This window comes from Coffea arabica, chromosome 5e (assembly GCF_036785885.1).
Source record: "Coffea arabica cultivar ET-39 chromosome 5e, Coffea Arabica ET-39 HiFi, whole genome shotgun sequence".
Taxonomy (NCBI): Eukaryota; Viridiplantae; Streptophyta; class Magnoliopsida; order Gentianales; family Rubiaceae; genus Coffea; species Coffea arabica.
Genome location: NC_092318.1, coordinates 17,147,250 through 17,165,399, shown reverse-complemented (window position 1 = coordinate 17,165,399; position 18,150 = coordinate 17,147,250). Strand labels below are relative to the sequence as shown.

Here is an 18,150-nt window from a genome sequence, read left to right as displayed (position 1 = left end):
CCTAAACTTCAAGCCTAGGATACACTATAGAGATCTGAAGCCTAAACTCTGATACCACCTGTGACGGCCCCACATCCCACTAGGGCGTACCCCAGGGTTCGGCGGATCGCCTGCCCAACTCTCCCCGGGACTCAGTCGTTCACTACAGTCCTCAATTAAAATCGAAATAAATCACAAGAATAAATAGGGCAACGATCCAAAACTTAAAGCGGAACTTATATACATTGTCATCTCCAAAAGGAAGTATAAAGATCGAATATACAAAAGTTCTCCATCCTTCATACGTCCAACCCGTGCCAAGCACTAGGCGAGAACCACTACAAAAGAAACAAAAGAACTAGACTGGCTAGTCTATGCTCTCATCCTGCTCGCCGTCCCCTGTTAAGGAAAACAAAACTAAAGGGGTGAGCTAAAAGCTCAGTGAGGTTCCGAACACATAATCAAATAATCAATTCAAGACATTAAACATGGAGTATCAATAATTCAAGAAACATTTACAATGGAAAGCGATAGTAACACATTCATTAAAAGGATACGAGCTCACATGGAGCTATTCGTTCGTTCGTTCGTTCCCCTGACATTTTTCCTTATTCCTCCAATTATTTAAAAATTTCCTTTTTGAGAAGTAAAACCCTCGTGCCTTCGTTCGTTCATTCATCCCCTTCCGGACGTTGACCGGACTCCACCCATCCGGACGTTGGCCGGACTCCATCCATCCGGACATGGCCGGACTACAAGGTAATACTCGAGTATACCAAATTCAGCCAGGGTCACTATATCGCCCGACCAAGTCAGTTTCTGGCTCGAGTCGATCGGTAACGAAGGGCAGGGCCCAATTCAGCCAAAAGGCTTACATCATGCGCAACTAATGTTTCAATCATTAAATCATTAAAAATTTCACATTTCATTTAGGTCGAGCGCGATAAAGTACACGCTCGCCTAGAAAATTCGTTTTGGAAATCATTGAAAACACTTAACACATCATCAAACAACAACAACAAGTCATGAAGTCATGGAGAATATAACAAACAAGAAACACTCACCTATGTACGCAAAACAACGGGTAACATATCCTTCCGGATATTATCCTCAGTCACCGATAAAACCTAAATTAAACGAGAAAGAATATTACAGATCATCTAGCACAACAATTAGGTGCAATCAAAGAAACTCGACAATTATTAAGTAGAATGTACAAAAAGACTTTAAAGTGAAATGAGGACATTTGGACCCGTGGACAAAATAACTAGGGTTTCATAGACCAAACGTAAGTATACCAGTTCAAATAGAAACTTAGTCCTCGAGCGAAAATTTGGGGCAGCATGCCCTTTGTATTTTCCTATTTTTCAGCCATTTATGGCTTCATCCTTTTACTCAATCAAACCCAAGGTTATCCATAACACAATTTCAGTTCAATAGCCATTCCATATGCTCAAAACAATACAAGAACAAAATTAAGCTAATATCAAGTGCGGAAATGAAGTTTACAAAAGACAGTTTTGACATCATTTTGCGGTTTTGGCACCATTGGTAGTACGATTATCGGATGGAGGTGTAATACACACCGTTTCGAAGCTAAGAGATAGAGCTACAATGTTGAATAAGGCCACTCAGTCCAGTTTCTAGTGCAACTAGGCAAAAATGTAGGATACTAAACCAGAACCGTAAAAACAGGTGAACAAACCGCATTCTGGTTAATAAACTGTAAGTCAGGCTACCTAAGTCCAAATCAAGTGATTCCAAAGCCATTAGAAAGATCCGACATCAGGCTACATTTCTTCAGAATACCCCAACAACCAATTCAGAAGTATTCCCAACCAAAATAACCCATTACAGAAGCAATTCTCAAATTCGGGTAGAAACAGGGCAGCAGGGGTAATTTGGTCTTTTCTCAGGATACGTTACTCCGATTGAGCTAAAATTTTGTAGGCACCTATAAAATACCATTATATACAACTTTCATGTTTTATACCAAGCCTAATTCGGCCTCTAACATGGTGCAATAAAACCGGACAGAAAGAGGGGAAAATTTTCCAGAAATCTGAAATTTTTTTGGTTTCAATGATACTCTCTTCATTTCTTGCTTCACTTGCTACCAAAACCCCCTAAATAATCTTGGATACCCCATATATTAACCATACACCAAGTTTGGGCAGAAATTCATCAAACCCTAACTCATGTACCCACAAGGAAAAACAACACCCAAGGCATGATAACAACCATTATACACCACAATTTTGAGTTGCTAAGCTAATTGGAACAAGATTAAGAGTAAAATTTGGGGAAACCATCATCCTTACCTTGCTTAGTGTCTTCCAAGAGCAACCCTAGCTTTCCCCTTCAAAAATTAACCAACACTTCACTAAACTAACACTCAAGGATAACTTTAATCGGTTTAGTTTTCTTTCTTCCTCACTTGGTGACTAGATTTCAAGAAGAAATGGTGAACTCTCTCTTGGGGTTTTTCTCTCTCTCTCTCTCTCAGCCAAGACCAGAAAAAAATGAAGAAGAAAGATGGCTGAAATGAAGGATAAAAAGGCAAGAAAAAAAAATTAATCAAGGAGCCATGAGGTGGTGACACTTGGCACCACCAAAGCCATGCAAATTTTTCTCTCTCTCCCTTGCATTTTTGGCCACAAATTTCGGTCAAAGGCAGCTGGAAATGAGGGGATATTTTGCTCAAATATCAATGAGCTCATGTGGTAAGAAAGTGGTGGTCCAGTGGTGCGTTCAATCAGTAGTGCGCGGTACACGTCGGTTCGCACCGTTTCCTTAAATCACACGTACTAGGGTTTTTTTCTTCCCAATCGCTAACTTTTTATCATTGCTCCTAATCACATATTATTTCTCACCTAAAAGTCACTCTTAATCACCAAATTTGATCCTTGCTCCGTACCGAAAAATCATCCTTCGAAAAATCGCGAAAACCCTAATTTTGCCCCAATTTTGAAACCAAAGTGAAACCCTACTTTCTAGGTTTATTTGCACTTATTGTGGAATGATTAGGTGGTAGGGCTATAATAAAAGAATAATTTCTAAATAAAAAGACATTTTTGAGAAAAATATAAGAAATTTGCGAATCCTCACACTATGGGCACAGTTCATATGACAGAAGTATTTTAAACACGCGCACCTAATCCTGGCGGATGGGACGAGAGGCTCTAGTACCTGGCAGAGAATTTGCTCTATAAGGGAGATCACTGATAAACAGATTTTTTGGCAAGTTGGTAAGGGAAAAATTGACTTCTAGAGGCATAGGTGGGCTTTGAAGACGTCTTTGACCCAAATTTGTGGCATGGAAAATTACCCTCAGCAGCTTGTTGCGGTTTTCTTTCACAGAAGGGAGTGGGATATAGAAGGTTGGAAGAATGGGTGCCTTCATCTGTGCTTAATGCAATTCTTGCAGTGCGGTTTTAGCCTTCCTGTAAGGACACTTTAGTATGGAACGCCTCTTCTTCAGGGGAATTCTCAACTAAATTGGCTTATGAATTGGTTCGGAAGAAATGTTGCTCCTCGCGGGTATTGCAGACGGTTTGGAATCCAATGGTACCATTGAAGATATCCTTTGTGGCTTGGCGAGTGTTGAACAATTCATTACCACTGGATTGTACTTTGCCGCAGCATTGGATTGCCTTGGCATCTAAGTGTCAATGTTTCTCTGCTATAGAGTGTGACGGCCCCACCTCCCCCTAAGGCGAACCAAAGGGTTTAGCGGACCGTGTCACAGCCCCACCTCCCCCTGAGGCGAACCAAAGGGTTCGGCGGGCCGCCTGCCCAGCTCTCGCCGGGACTCAGTCGTTCACTACAATCCTCAATTGAATTTCAAGATATATATATCAAATATACATCAAAGGTTCCCAAACTTTACATATCAAAAGCGAAGCGTCCACGCTTCCACTGCGCCACTCTGATCCTTGATCACAATTAGTATACAGGAGGAAGTCCAAAACTAGACTATTACACATCCAATCAATTCTAAACGTTCAATACAATCCCAATATGAATGATTACACAAAAGGAAATCCAAGTTCAATCCTTACATGAGATAATCCATGAATAAACACTAAAAGCCCTTCCTTCGCCTTGAGCCCTGTGGAGGGGAATAAAACATTTTTGGGGTGAGCTAGAAGCTCAGCGAGTAACCAATAAAATCAGTTATCAAATCTGTTTAACAATGGTTCATTTCAATGATGTTGTAAATCAAAGGATAAGTCTAGAAACAATTACAACGTTTACAAAACATTAAATATGGAGTATCAATAATTCAAGAAACATTCATGAAAAGGATACGTTCGTTCTCCTGTCATTTCATTGCATTTTTGGTTTCATTCGTGCATTCAATCACCCCGTCCCTGGCTTTTGGCCAGGCTCCACCAACCTACAAGGTAATACTCGAGTATACCGAAACGTTCACCCAAGTTCCTAGTCGCCCGACCAAGTCCGCTTCTGGCTCGAGACGACCGGTAACAAGGGGCAATGGCCAGTTCAGCCCAAAAGGCTTACATTCATGCGCAAGTAGCATTTAAACATTAATCATTGAAAATTTCATATTTATTTAGGTCGAGTGCGATAAAGTACACACTCGCCTAGAAAACTCGTTTTAACAATCATTGAAAGCAAAATCAATAATAACAAGACACTGATATGCAAGCACGCATGATATATAAGAAAACAGTTCCAACATTAAATTTGGAAACAGTTCAAAAGTAAATAATGCAAGAAACGGTTCATAAATAATTTTAGAAATAGTTTGAGGTCACTCACCTCCATGGCTCAGAAATCATCCATTAAATATCATTGCCTTGCTCAAATCCAAGTCTTAAATCACAAACTCAATGCAAACAAGTTCCTTCAAAGTTTGGATAGCACTTCCCCTGAATTTGCTTACTTTTCCAGCCATCATGGCTTCATTATATCCTCAGCCAGTCCCAAAGGTACACACACAACAACAAGTTCATCCAATAGCCATTCAGCAAGTTCCAAGTAGTACTAGTACAAGTCAAACTAGGGAAAAGTCCGGAAATGAAAGTTAAGCTCAAAACCGGAAAAACAGTTTTGACGTCCTTTTGCGGTAATGGCACCAAAGGTACTACGAGTATCGGATGGAGGTCCAAGACCCACCGTTTCGAAGCTAAGAACCAGGGCTACAACAATGTAGAAGGTCACTCAGTCCAAATCCCAATACAACTAGGTCAAATATGCCAAATAACAAACCAGAACCGTAATTGCAGGTTTACAAATTACACTATGCTGTAATCAGTACAACTCAGTCTAAACAGGTCCAAATGCAGAAATTCCAAAGGCATATGGTAGCTAGGACATCAAGCTACATTACAACAGAAGACCTCAACCACCAAATCCAAAGCAATTCCAGTCAAAACAACCCCTTTCAGACACAGTTCTAACATCCTGATGAACCCAGAACAGCAATAGTAATTTCGACTTATCTCATTCTACACTACTCCAATTGACCTGAAATTTTACAGACACCCTTAGAATATCAATACCTACAACTTTCATGTTTTGAGCCAAGGACAATTCAGCCTCTAACCATATGATACAAAACCGGACAGAAAGGGGGTTATGAAACCCTAACTTTCTCAAATTCCTTCCAAACCCAAAATTGGTTACAATTACCAATCATGTACACCTACTATAGTCCTTAAACATCAATTCCCATCATCAAGGATAGCCACAACATCACATTCATATTAAACCAGAAAATTCATCAATAAATTGAAAACTTCACCAATTCCTCTCAAACCAAGAAATAAACCACAAATTCATCACTTTAGCTACCATTAAGCACAACTTAAGCTTCATTAAGTGTAGGAGGAAGTTCATTCACCACTCACCTAGTAAACAAGAGAGGGAGAGTTGTAGGACACCTTAGCTTCTCCAAAAACTTCACCAAACTAACCACTAACACCAAATGGAGAGATTTTATGGAGTAGAAACAAGATCAAGCAAGTGTTTTGGAGGATTTGAGCTAGATAGTTGCCAAGATTTTGAAGAGTTTCTCTTCCTTCTTTGCTAGAGAGGGCCGGCCACGAAGGAGGTAAGAAATGGTGATTTTTGTGGTAATTTTGAGATATTTAATCAATGGGTCAAATAAGTCCAAAAGGTGAATAGTTGTCATAAGTCATATCCAATATAATGGTGACACTTGTCACCTTCATTAATGCATTCCTATCCTTCTTTTTCCCTCTCACATCAATCACTTCACCTCCTCTATTTATCTCTTAACACCCGATAAATTTCACCCAGTATCCGGAACTTAACCTAATTGGTCGAATTTTTCTGAACTTTTCGCCCTAGTGGGTCCCACATCCGGTATACACTATTAATTTCTCAAAACCTATTTGATACTAGAAAAATCATCCAAAAACTATATCTGCTCCTTAGAAATATCTAGAAAATTTCCCTACTAAAGAAAACGCAGAAAACAAGCCATTAAATAAATAAAACCCTAGAAAATGGGAAAAGTACGGGTTCTCACACTTATACTTTTCGGGGTGTCACAGACCGCCTGCCCAGCTCTCGCCGGGACTCACTCACTACTACATTCCTCAAGTAAATTACAAGGTACAACTCGAATAATACATCCAATTCTCTAAAAATTACATATCATAAGCGAAGCGGAAACTAGGTCTAAGCGTCGAATGTAGATATACATCCGAGTCAATTCCAAATATTTATACAGGTCCAAAAGTACATAAACCAAAACCAAATCTAAACTATACAAGATGTATGCCATCCAGCCACACAAAGATCCAAATACAAGTTCTTCCTTTACTTCGATCCCTGTGGGGAGAAGAAGATAATAGGGGGTGAGCTAGAAGCTCAGTGAGTGACCAGTAAAATCAACAGCCAAGTATATTTCACAATAAAGCATTGATATGATGTCATGATGTAGTAATCAAATGTTCATTTATTGCTCATGTGAGCCAGTGAAGTTCTTGTGCTTAAATATCCAACGCTCGTTTAGATCAGGTAACCAGGAAGCAGAAGTAAGGAGCCATCGTGCTCCAAAGAATGTGTAAACAGTAGTGGAGACATTGGTTCTAAGCACAAGACTTTCCAGGATCTCATTGGAGCCAAATTATGTCATGGCACACACCCAAACCCAAATGATATGCAATGGAGTAATAAATGCAAGAATTAGTTCAAAAGTAACTTTGGAAACAGTTGAGGGATCACTCACCAACCACGACTCACGAACCTCATCCATCATTTATTATTGTCTTGCTCAAGTCCAAGCCCTAGATCACAAATGGAAATAAGGACTAAAACGATCAAAGCGGAAAAATAGTAAAGGAATGCATCGGGCGTGCGCGGAAATGAAAATGGTACAAAACGGTTTACACGATTTTGCCCATAACTGGAGCTGTGATTATCAGATCAAAATGTACTAGGCAGTGTCTCGAAGCTTAGACAAAGAATTACAACTTTCATGAAGACACCTCAACCTAGTTTTCAGTATATCCAAGTCAAATTTGCCAAATATAGAACTAGAACTCCAAAGGCTAGTTTATCTTTCTCGTGAAAATTTGGCAGCATGCCCCTTGTGTTTACCTAATTTTCCAGCCATTTATGGCCTCATTATTTTTCCTCAGCCAATCCCAAAGTCATACATATCATAGATTCAAGTAAATAGCCGTTCCATAGGCTCATAACAACATAAGAACAAAAATCAAAGTGATAACAAGTGTGGAAATGTAACCTAGCAAAAGACAGATTTGACGTGTGGTTGCGGAAAGAACACATCCGAGGCTACGCTTAACGGATTGAGGCGTAACTTATACCGGTTCGAAGCTAAGACACAGGGCTACAATTTTCATGAAGATCACTTAGTCCAGTTTCCAATGCAACCTAGTCAAATTCCCAATTTACAGAACCAAAATCCAACTAGTCGGCTAATTAACCGTATTGTACTTGAATGGTCATATCTCAGTTTACCAAGGTCCGATTAAGGTGTTCTTGGAGGCGTTCAAAAGTTAAGACAGAATAATAAAACTTTCATGTTTTGTCAAAAGGCTAAATCCCAACGGATTATAGTGAATAAACACAACCAAATAGACTAAACTGTTGGAATGTACCCTAGAACAGCGAGGGTATTTTCATCTTTTCACAAGATACATGGCTCTGACTGAGCTGAAATTTTGTAGCCACCTATAAAATACCATTCTATACAACTTTCATGTTTTAGGCCAAGCCTAATTTGGCTTCTAAATATGAGTTCCAAAACCGGGCAGAACTGAATTAGGAAATTCCAGAAATCTGAAATTTTTGGTTTCCAATGAAACTCTCTTCAATTCCTTGTTCCAAACTCTACCAAAGCCCCTTATATAATCTTATATATAACATCTATCAACCATACAACAAGTTTAGGCAGAAATTAATCAAACCCTAACTTGCTTAAATCATCCAAAGTTCATCACAACAACTTGCATATCTTGTAATCAAGCCAAAACATGAACTAGATAGCATCTTAAACCAAAATAAAAGAATCAAAGCCATAAATCAGACTTTATACCTCAAAAACAAAGCTTGAAAGAGTGATACTTCACCTCCTTTGGAATTTCTTAGTTCCCCAAGCTTCCCAACTCACAACCCGCACTTTAATCGGTTTAGAATTTTGATTCTTCACTTGGCTGATGTAAATCAAGAAGAAAATGGTGCAACTCTTGCTCTCTCTTTCTCTCTCTCTATTCTCGGCCAAGGAGCAGAAAAAAAATGAAGAAGAAAGGCTGCTCATGGTGTTAATTAAGGCTTTGCCAACAAGCTTTGCCACAAGCTTATTGTGGGGTGCATTAGGATGAATCTTGACCACAAGCTTTGCCAACACTTGGCTCACCCTCCACCACAAAATTTTCTCTTTCTTCTCCTTGCATTTTGGCCACATATTTCGGTCAAGAGATAGCTATGAGGGGGAAGATATTTTTCTCAATTAGTAATGAGCTTGTATGGTAAGAAAGTAGTGGTCAAGTGGTGCATTCAATCGCTAGTGCGCGGTACCCGCCGGTTCGCGCCGGTTCGCGCCGTTTTTCTTAAAAACACACGTACTAGGGTTTTCACTTCTTATTCACTAATCTTGTATCATTGCTTCTAATCACATATTATTTCTCACTTAAAAGTCATTTTTAATCACCAAATTTGATCCTTGCTTCGTACCAAAAATTCATCCAGCGAAAATCGCGAAAACCCTAATTTTGCTCCAATCTTGAAACCAAAAGTGAAACCCTACTTTCTAAGTTCATTGGCACTTATTGTGGGGTGATTGAGTAGTAGGGCCATTATAAAGTGATATTTGTCAAAGAAAAGGGAATTTTTAAGAAAAATATAAGGAATTTGCACGGCTTCTGGCCGGATTCTCCACAAAACTCTATTCACCAGAAATTTTTCCCTTTTCTTCTGCCGCGGGGCGTCACATAGAGACTACTCACCATGTTTTTTTTGAGAATGCAGTGGCCACTGAGGTGTGGCGATATTTCCACTTCTTGTTTGGGATACCTTTTTTTACAGCACTCTTGTCTTATTGTGGTTATTATGCACTGGGTAATGTTGACTCCTAGTGGTCATCTACACCATATCAGAGGTATTGTACCGTTACTTGTTGTTTGGTTTGTTTGGTGTAGGAGGAATACAGTACGGTTTGAAGGGGTTACGATGGATGCTAGATACATCATTAGTGAGGTGATGTGTTTTTTAAAGCTTTTAGGGATGCCAATATAATCGATAAGAAACAGATGCTGGGTGATTGGGACTCAGTTATCGCACTATTTTTTCGTTTCAAGCAGAAGCAAAAGAAAGTGTGTATAGCCGTTTGGACAGTGCCAAAGCTTACTTTTGTGAAATTCAACACTGATGCCAGTGTCAAGAATGGGATGGTGGGAGGAGGCGGAGTTCTTCGTGACCATTAGGGGAAGGTTATCATGGCCTTTTACAAAGAGTTCGGAGATATGCAGGTGTTCGAGGTTGAGTGTCGGGCTCTGCTCTATGGCTTGGAGAGATGCCGCAGTGTAGGATTTGTCGGGTAGAGACCAAACTGGATTCAAAGACGCTTTATTAGTTGGTGATATCAAATAGACCAGCTACTTGGCCCCTTTGCAATATCATTCAACATATAAGGACCTTGTTAGCAAGCTAAACTGGGCAGGTGCATCACATTTATAGAGAGGCCAATGCGGTTGCTAATGCTCTGGCGGGCCTCTCGGATGGGGGACAAGGAATGTTTGACTCCTTCTCTATATTGCCTCATCATATTAAACTACTGGTTAACTTGGACAATGCCATCTACGCAGGAATTCAACGTGTGCATGTAAGGGAGGAGCACTCCCAGTTTTTAGCTTAAAAAATAATAAAAAAGATTGCTTTCAAAAAATATGTATATTGCATAGGTGACATACTGGAGCATCTTCTCATAATGTTCAACTTGGATGGTTTGTGATGTTATTAAATATTTAATCAAAGGTTATTTCTTATCAAAAAAATAGGACGTTTTATGCATATTCCCTTTTGTCAGCTAAACTTGCTCGTTAACTTGTAGAGGAACGGGAGAAACCAGAACTATTGGTAGAATTACCTGCAAGGAGAAAGTGAGATGCACAAGATTCTGGATATTACAATTTTTCTCTTGGCTTTTCTGTCCAGTTACATCCTAGCATGTTTCATATATAACTTTTTGTCTCTTTGAATTGCATATAAACTAGTTTTGAAGAGCCTCAATGATTGGTCAAATCTGACTTTATGGTGTATGATTATTCATCTCCAAATGTTACATTAAATTTTTTTTTCTTTGCTACAGTTTTGAGCTAAAGTGTGACATGTACGCTTTTATAATTTAATATTAATATGGCATATTGGAACTTATTTGTGTGATGTGTCATAATGTTGTGGAGTCATTTGTATCTTGGGATGGGAAGAAATCTATAACTCACCAAGTTAGATTTTGTTCTTGTTGTCTTGGATTACAATAGTTGTACTTCTACTTCCATATTTATGTGAATAGTTGATATATAGACAAACTTGTCAGATAATTTGTCTTCTTGGAATATAGCTATATGTTGATCTTGTAGAAGATGAAAAGCTGTATGTATTTTATGAAACCAAGGACCTAATTTACTTTGCGAATTCTTTTTTCAAAGACTGGTAATGGTGCATTTGGAAATTCCCCATAAAAAAATGTCGATGTTGAAGGAGATCCTGACCAGTCGGCCAATGGCAGCGACAATCCGCTTCACAGTTCCAGCCGGGGAAGCTCGGCCAGCATCTCTGGTGAGACCGGCATTGGGTCAATACAGGCTCAATCTGATGGCCTTCTGCAAGGATTTTGACGCCAGGATCCAAAAGTACAAGCCCGACACTCCCATGGCCGTTGTCATCACAGCCCTCAAGGACAACACCTTTGGGTTCACCATCAGGTCGCCGTCGGTCTCGTGGTACCTAAAGAAGGTGGCGTGGTTGGAGAAGGGGAGCAGGCACCCCGGTAACATGACGGCTTCCTCCTTGACCTTGAAGCACGTGTACGAGATTGCCAAGGTGAAGCAGTAGGACCCCTATTTCCAGTATATGCTTCTAGAGTCCATTTGTAAGTCTATCATCGAAACTGCTATTTCCATAGGGATTAAAGTCTAGAAGGACCTTGATTAGATTTTTCTTTTTCTTTTATTGGTTCCTTTTGCTGTTGCTGCTGATGTCTTAGTTTCGTGCCGTTCCGTTGCTGCTTCATTGTTACCTTTTTCTTTTTCTTTTTCTTTTTTTTTCTTCCGCTTTCTCTCCCTCTTTCTTTTGTTGTGTTTTTTCAACTACTATGAGTTTTTTTTTGTTGCATTTAAGAATTTGGTGGTTGAGAGAGTACTGTTGGGCTCAAATTAAGTACAATACTACCAATAGTACCATTTTTACAGCAATTTATTCACGGTGGATGGAGTGGAATGTTAGATTTTACTACTATAAAATTTTTCATACTCTTTGATGGAATGGTTTTATTTATTTATTTTCTTTGGGATGCTCAAGTCTTGAAATGTCAAGTGCAATTATTAGTTTCCAAGTCCGTGTTTGCATTGTGTTATGGGAGATTTAATTTAACGTTGCTTGTGTCAAACCAACCAATATAATGTAGCTTTCGTAGTACTATTATTATTTGGCACAAATGAACATTTGCTTGCTTATATTATCATTAACAAACGCGCATCATAAACTTTTTATTTCCAATTTGCATCACCAAAAGACAGGTCCTAGACTTGTTTCAACTACCAATCTATTTTGGTATTACATGTCCACTAGATATTTTCCCATTACATATTTGTAACGAAACGCCTTTATGCTACTAACAACAAATTTGGCCCCTTTTTGACATATCCACCTTGATTCTGGAAAGCACATACTTCTTCTTGCTACCTCCCTCAAATGGCTATGGGCATTTTTCTGATTGGGTTGAAACGGTAACAAGTGCCAAACACACTCGTCCACATAGCAACAATACAACACTACCAAAAAACTAAAAACTAGAAAGTACAAGAAATAAGTGTACTAAGCATGGCAAAATTTTAAAAATTAATAAAAATTCTGCATACAGGTCCATTCTCTACTTTGTTTCTCAAGCATTGGCTGCCATAATCTCTATCAAGGAAGTCCATGTTCCGTAGATAGCATATACTAAAGCCGGCGCTACAATTGCCACATCCAGAGCCAAATCCTACCACCCCAATTCTTCCTTGTGCACGATCAAGTGAAACAAAGCCGGCAAAACAAAACCCAGAACGATGCATACGCTGCTCCTAACTAGAGACGAAATCAGCAAAATTTGGCACCAGGAGAGCCTCCAACGTCACTCCCAAAACCGCGACCCATCTCATTCACGAAGCAATACCTAGCTCCACAGAATCTCCTCTCTGCCACCTCATAAACAAGGTTCATCATCAGTAGGAAAGTAAAGAATGGGTTAATGAGCAAACCCAACTGAACAAGGCTGCTCAATAGTCCCTGCCCAAAATTGGTCGTGATTATATCTTTGGTCTCTTCACCGAAAACAAAATACCTCAAAATTCCAATTCCTCCATACATTAAGGAGATGAAGCCACTGCCCAGCCTAGGATTCTCCCAAACTGCTGCTTCCCCTTAGTCTCTGACTCCAGCAGCAACACCATTTCGATCCCTTCAAAAGCATAAACCACCACCCAAATAGGCCAATACAAAGTAATCCGAAAAAAGGCCCAACACAAAAAAATACATTCACTAGGACATACTGTTGACCCGTCCTCATTTGGATATCCATCCATCCATCTGTCAAACTATTCCCAAATAAAAAAGGAAAACAAAAACAAAAAATGTCGACGTTGAACTTGAATTCTAAAAACAAATAAAAAAGTAATATCAGTTGATAATATAGTAACTTTGGTAATAAAATTGATAAGCTACAGTGTCATAGCCTGTCCTAGTCATCAATGTCTAGAAAAATCAAATTTGTCATCCACTAGGCGATAAACCGTCTCTCCCTCTCCTGTATGTTTCATTATGAATTCCAAAATTTTAATTTTTGTCCTTTTTTCGTAAATCAAATCAAGCCCTAGAAATGATGTGTTACAATTTTGATAGTGTTGCCATTGTCTCAAGTAATTATAAGCATAGTTATTAAACCGAATCCGATCCGGCAATCAAAACCGGTGAACCGGCCATTGGATCGGACCGGGTTTCAAATCAGATCGTTTGGACAAGGGGACCGTTGACTAGTCAACGACCCGGCGGTCCGATCGGATTAAACCGGAAACTGAACTAGTTTTGTCCACGAACCATTTTTCCTGCCTTTGTTGGAGTTTGATCCTTGGACCTCTACCCAACACTACAACATACTTACCACTAGGCTGCTTTGAAATTCGCTAATACAATGGCTTTATTATAATATATAAATGTTTTTTCAATTTTATCTTTTTTTTTCTCTAAAACAAATATATTGGAATCTTTTAATAAAAATTTATTACCCTCCAAACTCTATAAGTTATAAAATGGATTTCAAAAATAACATATTACATAATTCATTTTAAAGACATATTATTTTTAATAATTTTTTACACTTAAAATTCATAAATAAGCTAGATAATTACACTAAATATAGATAAAATTTTACACTTGAAGTTTGGTATATTACTAAATAACTTTATATTTGATTGATTCTGTGACGCCCCGAAAAAAAATGAGTTTGAGAACCCGTAAATTTTCTAATTTTCTAGGGTTTATTTTTTTAAACGCCCGCCTTTTCTACATTTTCTTGATTAGAAAAATTTCCCAGATAAAGTTATGAGCAAAGATAGTTTTAAAATGATTTTTCTAGTATCGGTTAGTTTTTGAGAAATTAAAAGCGTATTTTGGACGTGGGACCCGCAAGTGCGGTAAATGCATTATATTTTTGACAACTTGTTGGAATTTTGTATTAAGTGATATTATTTTACAATGTGTTAAGATATTTGTATTGGAGAGACAAAAAGATAAGATTAAAACCCTAAAGGACCATTTGTCACAAAACCATTGGACCTTGACTTTTGACCAAGACTTTTCTAACTTTACTAAAACCAATTTGGACCCAATTTCTCTCCATTTTAGCTTGTCTTAGACGAAATTTTGAGAGAAAAAGAGAGAGAAAATCCATCATCTTGCAGTTCAATTTCTTGTCCAAATCTTGAGTTCCAACCGATTAAATTGCAAATCACTCCATAAAACTTGCTAGCTAAGGAAGATTGAAGCTCTTGGTGGAGTTGTTTTGGAAGAAAAATCCCTAAGTCATCACCTTTCTTGATATTTGAAGGTATCATGTCTAGCCATCCTTTCTTTGTTCTTGATTATGCTAAATTAGAGACTTGTGATGGCTAAAGAGATGGTTTGATGGATTATATTTTGAGTTGTGGTTGGATGGATGAACTTTTATTATTTTTGGGGATTTTTCTGTTTTAATATGAGTATGATTATGTGGTTATGTATGATGATTGGAAATGATGTTTAATGATTCTAGGAGGTGGAAAAAGTGATTAATTACAATCAATTTCTGTTTTGGAAGGAAAAGTGGAAAACTAGGTTTCAATGTTCTTCAATCTGTCCGAATTTTTAGATCATAGATAGAGGCCGAATTGGCCTTGGCTTAAAACATAAAAGTTGTATGGAATGACATTTTAGAGGTTTCTACAAAATTTCAGGTCAATCGGAGTAGCATAGAGTGAGAAAAGTCGAAATTACTATTGCTGTTCTGGTTTACCCGAAATTGGGATTAGCGACTGTAATTGGTTGTTTTGGCTGGAATTTCTTCCAAATTGGTTGTTGAGTCCTTCTGATGAAATTTATTCCTGTTTCTTATCTTTCAGCTGGTTTTGGAATTTCTGGATTTGGACTTGTATAGCCTGAGTTATGATGTTTCCGCTAGAATGCGTTTTGGTGAATCTGTTTTACGTTTTTGATGTAGTATCTTGCATTTTCGACCTGTTTTCACTCAAAACTGGGTTGAGTGACCTTCTGTGATGTTGTAGCCCTGTCTCTTAGCTTCGAAACGGTGGGTCTTGAACCTTCATCCGACAATCGTAGCGCCTTTGGTACCATTACCGCAAAATGACGTCAAAACTGTTTTTCTGGTTTTGAGCTAAACTTTCATTTCCGGACTTTTCCCTAGCTTGACTTGTACTAGTACTACTTGGAGTTTACTGAATGGCTATTGGATGAACTTGTTGTTGTGTGTGTACCTTTGGGTTGGAATGAGGAAATCATGAAGCCATGACGGCTGGAAAAGTAAGCAAATTTAGGGGAAGTGCTGTCCGAACTTTTAAAGGATTTGTTTGCATTGAATTTGTGATCTAAAACTTGGATTTGAGTAAGGCAATGTTATATGATGGATGATTTCTGAGCCATAGAGGTGAGTGACCTCAAACTATTTCTAAAGTTATTTATGAACTGTTTCCTGCATTATTTACTTTTGAACTGTTTTCAAAGTTACTTTTGAACTGTTTTCTTGTCTTATTTACTTTTGAACTGTTTCCAAAGTTACTTTTGAAATGTTTTCTTGCATATCATGCGTGCTTACATGTGAGTGTTCCTTGTTTGCTATATTTCCTTGACTTATTGGCTTGTTATTATTGATTGATAATGTGTTAAGTGCTTTCAATGATTGTTAAAACAAGTTTTCTAGTCGAGTGTGTACTTTATCGCACTCGACCTAAATAAATATGAAACTTTCAATGATTAATGATTAAATGCTAGTTGCGCATGAATGTAAGCCGTTTCGCTGAACTGGCCACTGCCCTTCGTTACCGATCGACTCGAGCCAGAAGCGGACTCGGTCGGGCGATATGGTGACCCTGGGTGAATTTGGTATACTCGAGTATTACCTTGTAGTCCGGCTACGTCCGGATGGGTGGAGTCCGGCTACGTCCGGATGGGTGGAGACCGGCCAACGTCTGGAAAAAAAAAAGATGAACGAATAAAAAGATGAACGAGGGATTATTTATAAAAAATGAACGTATCCTTTTCATGAATGTTACTATCGCTTTTCATTGTACATGTTTCTTGAATTATTGATACTCCATATTTAATATTTTGTAAATGTTGTAATCGTTTCTGGACTTATCATGTGATTTATGACATCATTGAAAAGAAATATTGTTAAACCGATTGGATTACTGATTTTCTGGTTACTCGCTGAGCTTCTAGCTCACCCCAAAAATATTTTATTCCCCTCCACAGGGCTCAAGGCGAAGGCAGGACTTGTTGTGCTTATTCACGTGAATGGATGGCCTTTATGTTGTACAATTTGGATTTGGAATCATTTTATGTATAGTTGGGAATTGTTTCCGCTGCAATTGTGACATGTAATTATTGGAGACTTGGATGTATATTTGTGGACCATGTGTTGTATCTTTGAGGTTTATTCTTGTAATTCATTTGAGGACTTTAGTGAACGACTGAGTCCCGGCGAGAGCCGGGCAGGCGGCCCGCCGAACCCTTTGGTTCGCCTTAGGGGGAGGTGGGGTCGTCACAGATTCTTATATGAATTAATTATTTTATAGCAAATTAAATTAAATGAGCTTTTGCTATGACATTATTTATTACAATTTATATCATCTATCTTATATAAAAATTATGAAATATAATATTTAAATATTTTTAGTGACCCACCGGTTCAACCACTCACCCACCAGTAGAACCAGTAACCCGTTGACCCACCTCCTTCTCCGGGTTCCTTTCCGGGTTGGATGTAATAACTATGATTATAAGAATACATTGGCTGGCAGAATTCATGAGTGACCTATTTTTTTTCACCCTTTTTATTACTTAATTTCATTTTAGAATTTTGCGTAATTTATATTAAAAGATTCTAGAGTAAAGCTACTATTTTGTGAAATTTTATTTAACAATAATTCTAATAAAATTCTAAACATTGAAAATTCTATCATGCGCTACTTTCAAGGAAGTCTATGTTTCGCAAATGACAAATGCTAAACCCAGCGCTACAATTACCACTTCTAGAGCCAAACCTTGCCACCCCTATTCTTCCTTGCGCACCATCAAGTGAAACAAAGCCGACAAACAAAACCCAGAACAATGCATACACTGCTCCCAACTAGAGACAAGAAATCAGCAAAATTTGACACTAGGAGAGCCACCACCGTCACTCCCAAAATCGTAACCCATCTCATCCACAAGCAATATCTGGCTTCACAGGATCTCCTCCCCACCACCTCATAAATAGGGTTCATCATCAGTGGGAAAGTAAAGAATAGGTTAATGCACAAACCCAACTAAACAAAGGCTGCTCAATAGTCCCTGCCCAAAATTGGTCGTGATTATATCTTTGATCTTTGGAGACTTAAGACTGGATTCAAGTCTTCTCTGCATGTGGACTAAGAGCATCATATAGTGGTACGTGAGGAAGGCTACCGAGGAGAGCTTAAGGACGCCCATCGCCTACCCTGTTCTCTTGAATATGTAGGGTAGGCCAAGGACATCTGCTCCCACTATAGCTATGAAGACATTAGCAAAAGTCTTTTTCTGGGAAGAGAGATGATAGCCATTAGAGGCGACTAGGGCAGTATCTTCTCTAGGAACATTCAAGACATACGAGGATGAGCTTGCTTTGTCCTTCTTCAATCCCATAATTTTTTTTTTCTTAAT

At 38.5% G+C, this 18,150-nt stretch overlaps 2 pseudogenes; one reads left to right on the top strand and one right to left on the bottom strand.

The window, feature by feature from the left end:
• Positions 1-11,184: 11,184 nt before the first annotated feature.
• On the top strand, positions 11,185-11,652 carry LOC113687879 (large ribosomal subunit protein uL11m-like; annotated as a pseudogene).
• Positions 11,653-12,601: 949 nt separating this feature from the next.
• On the bottom strand, positions 12,602-18,132 carry LOC113743877 (amino acid transporter AVT3B-like; annotated as a pseudogene).
• Between the last annotated feature and the right edge of the window lie 18 nt (positions 18,133-18,150).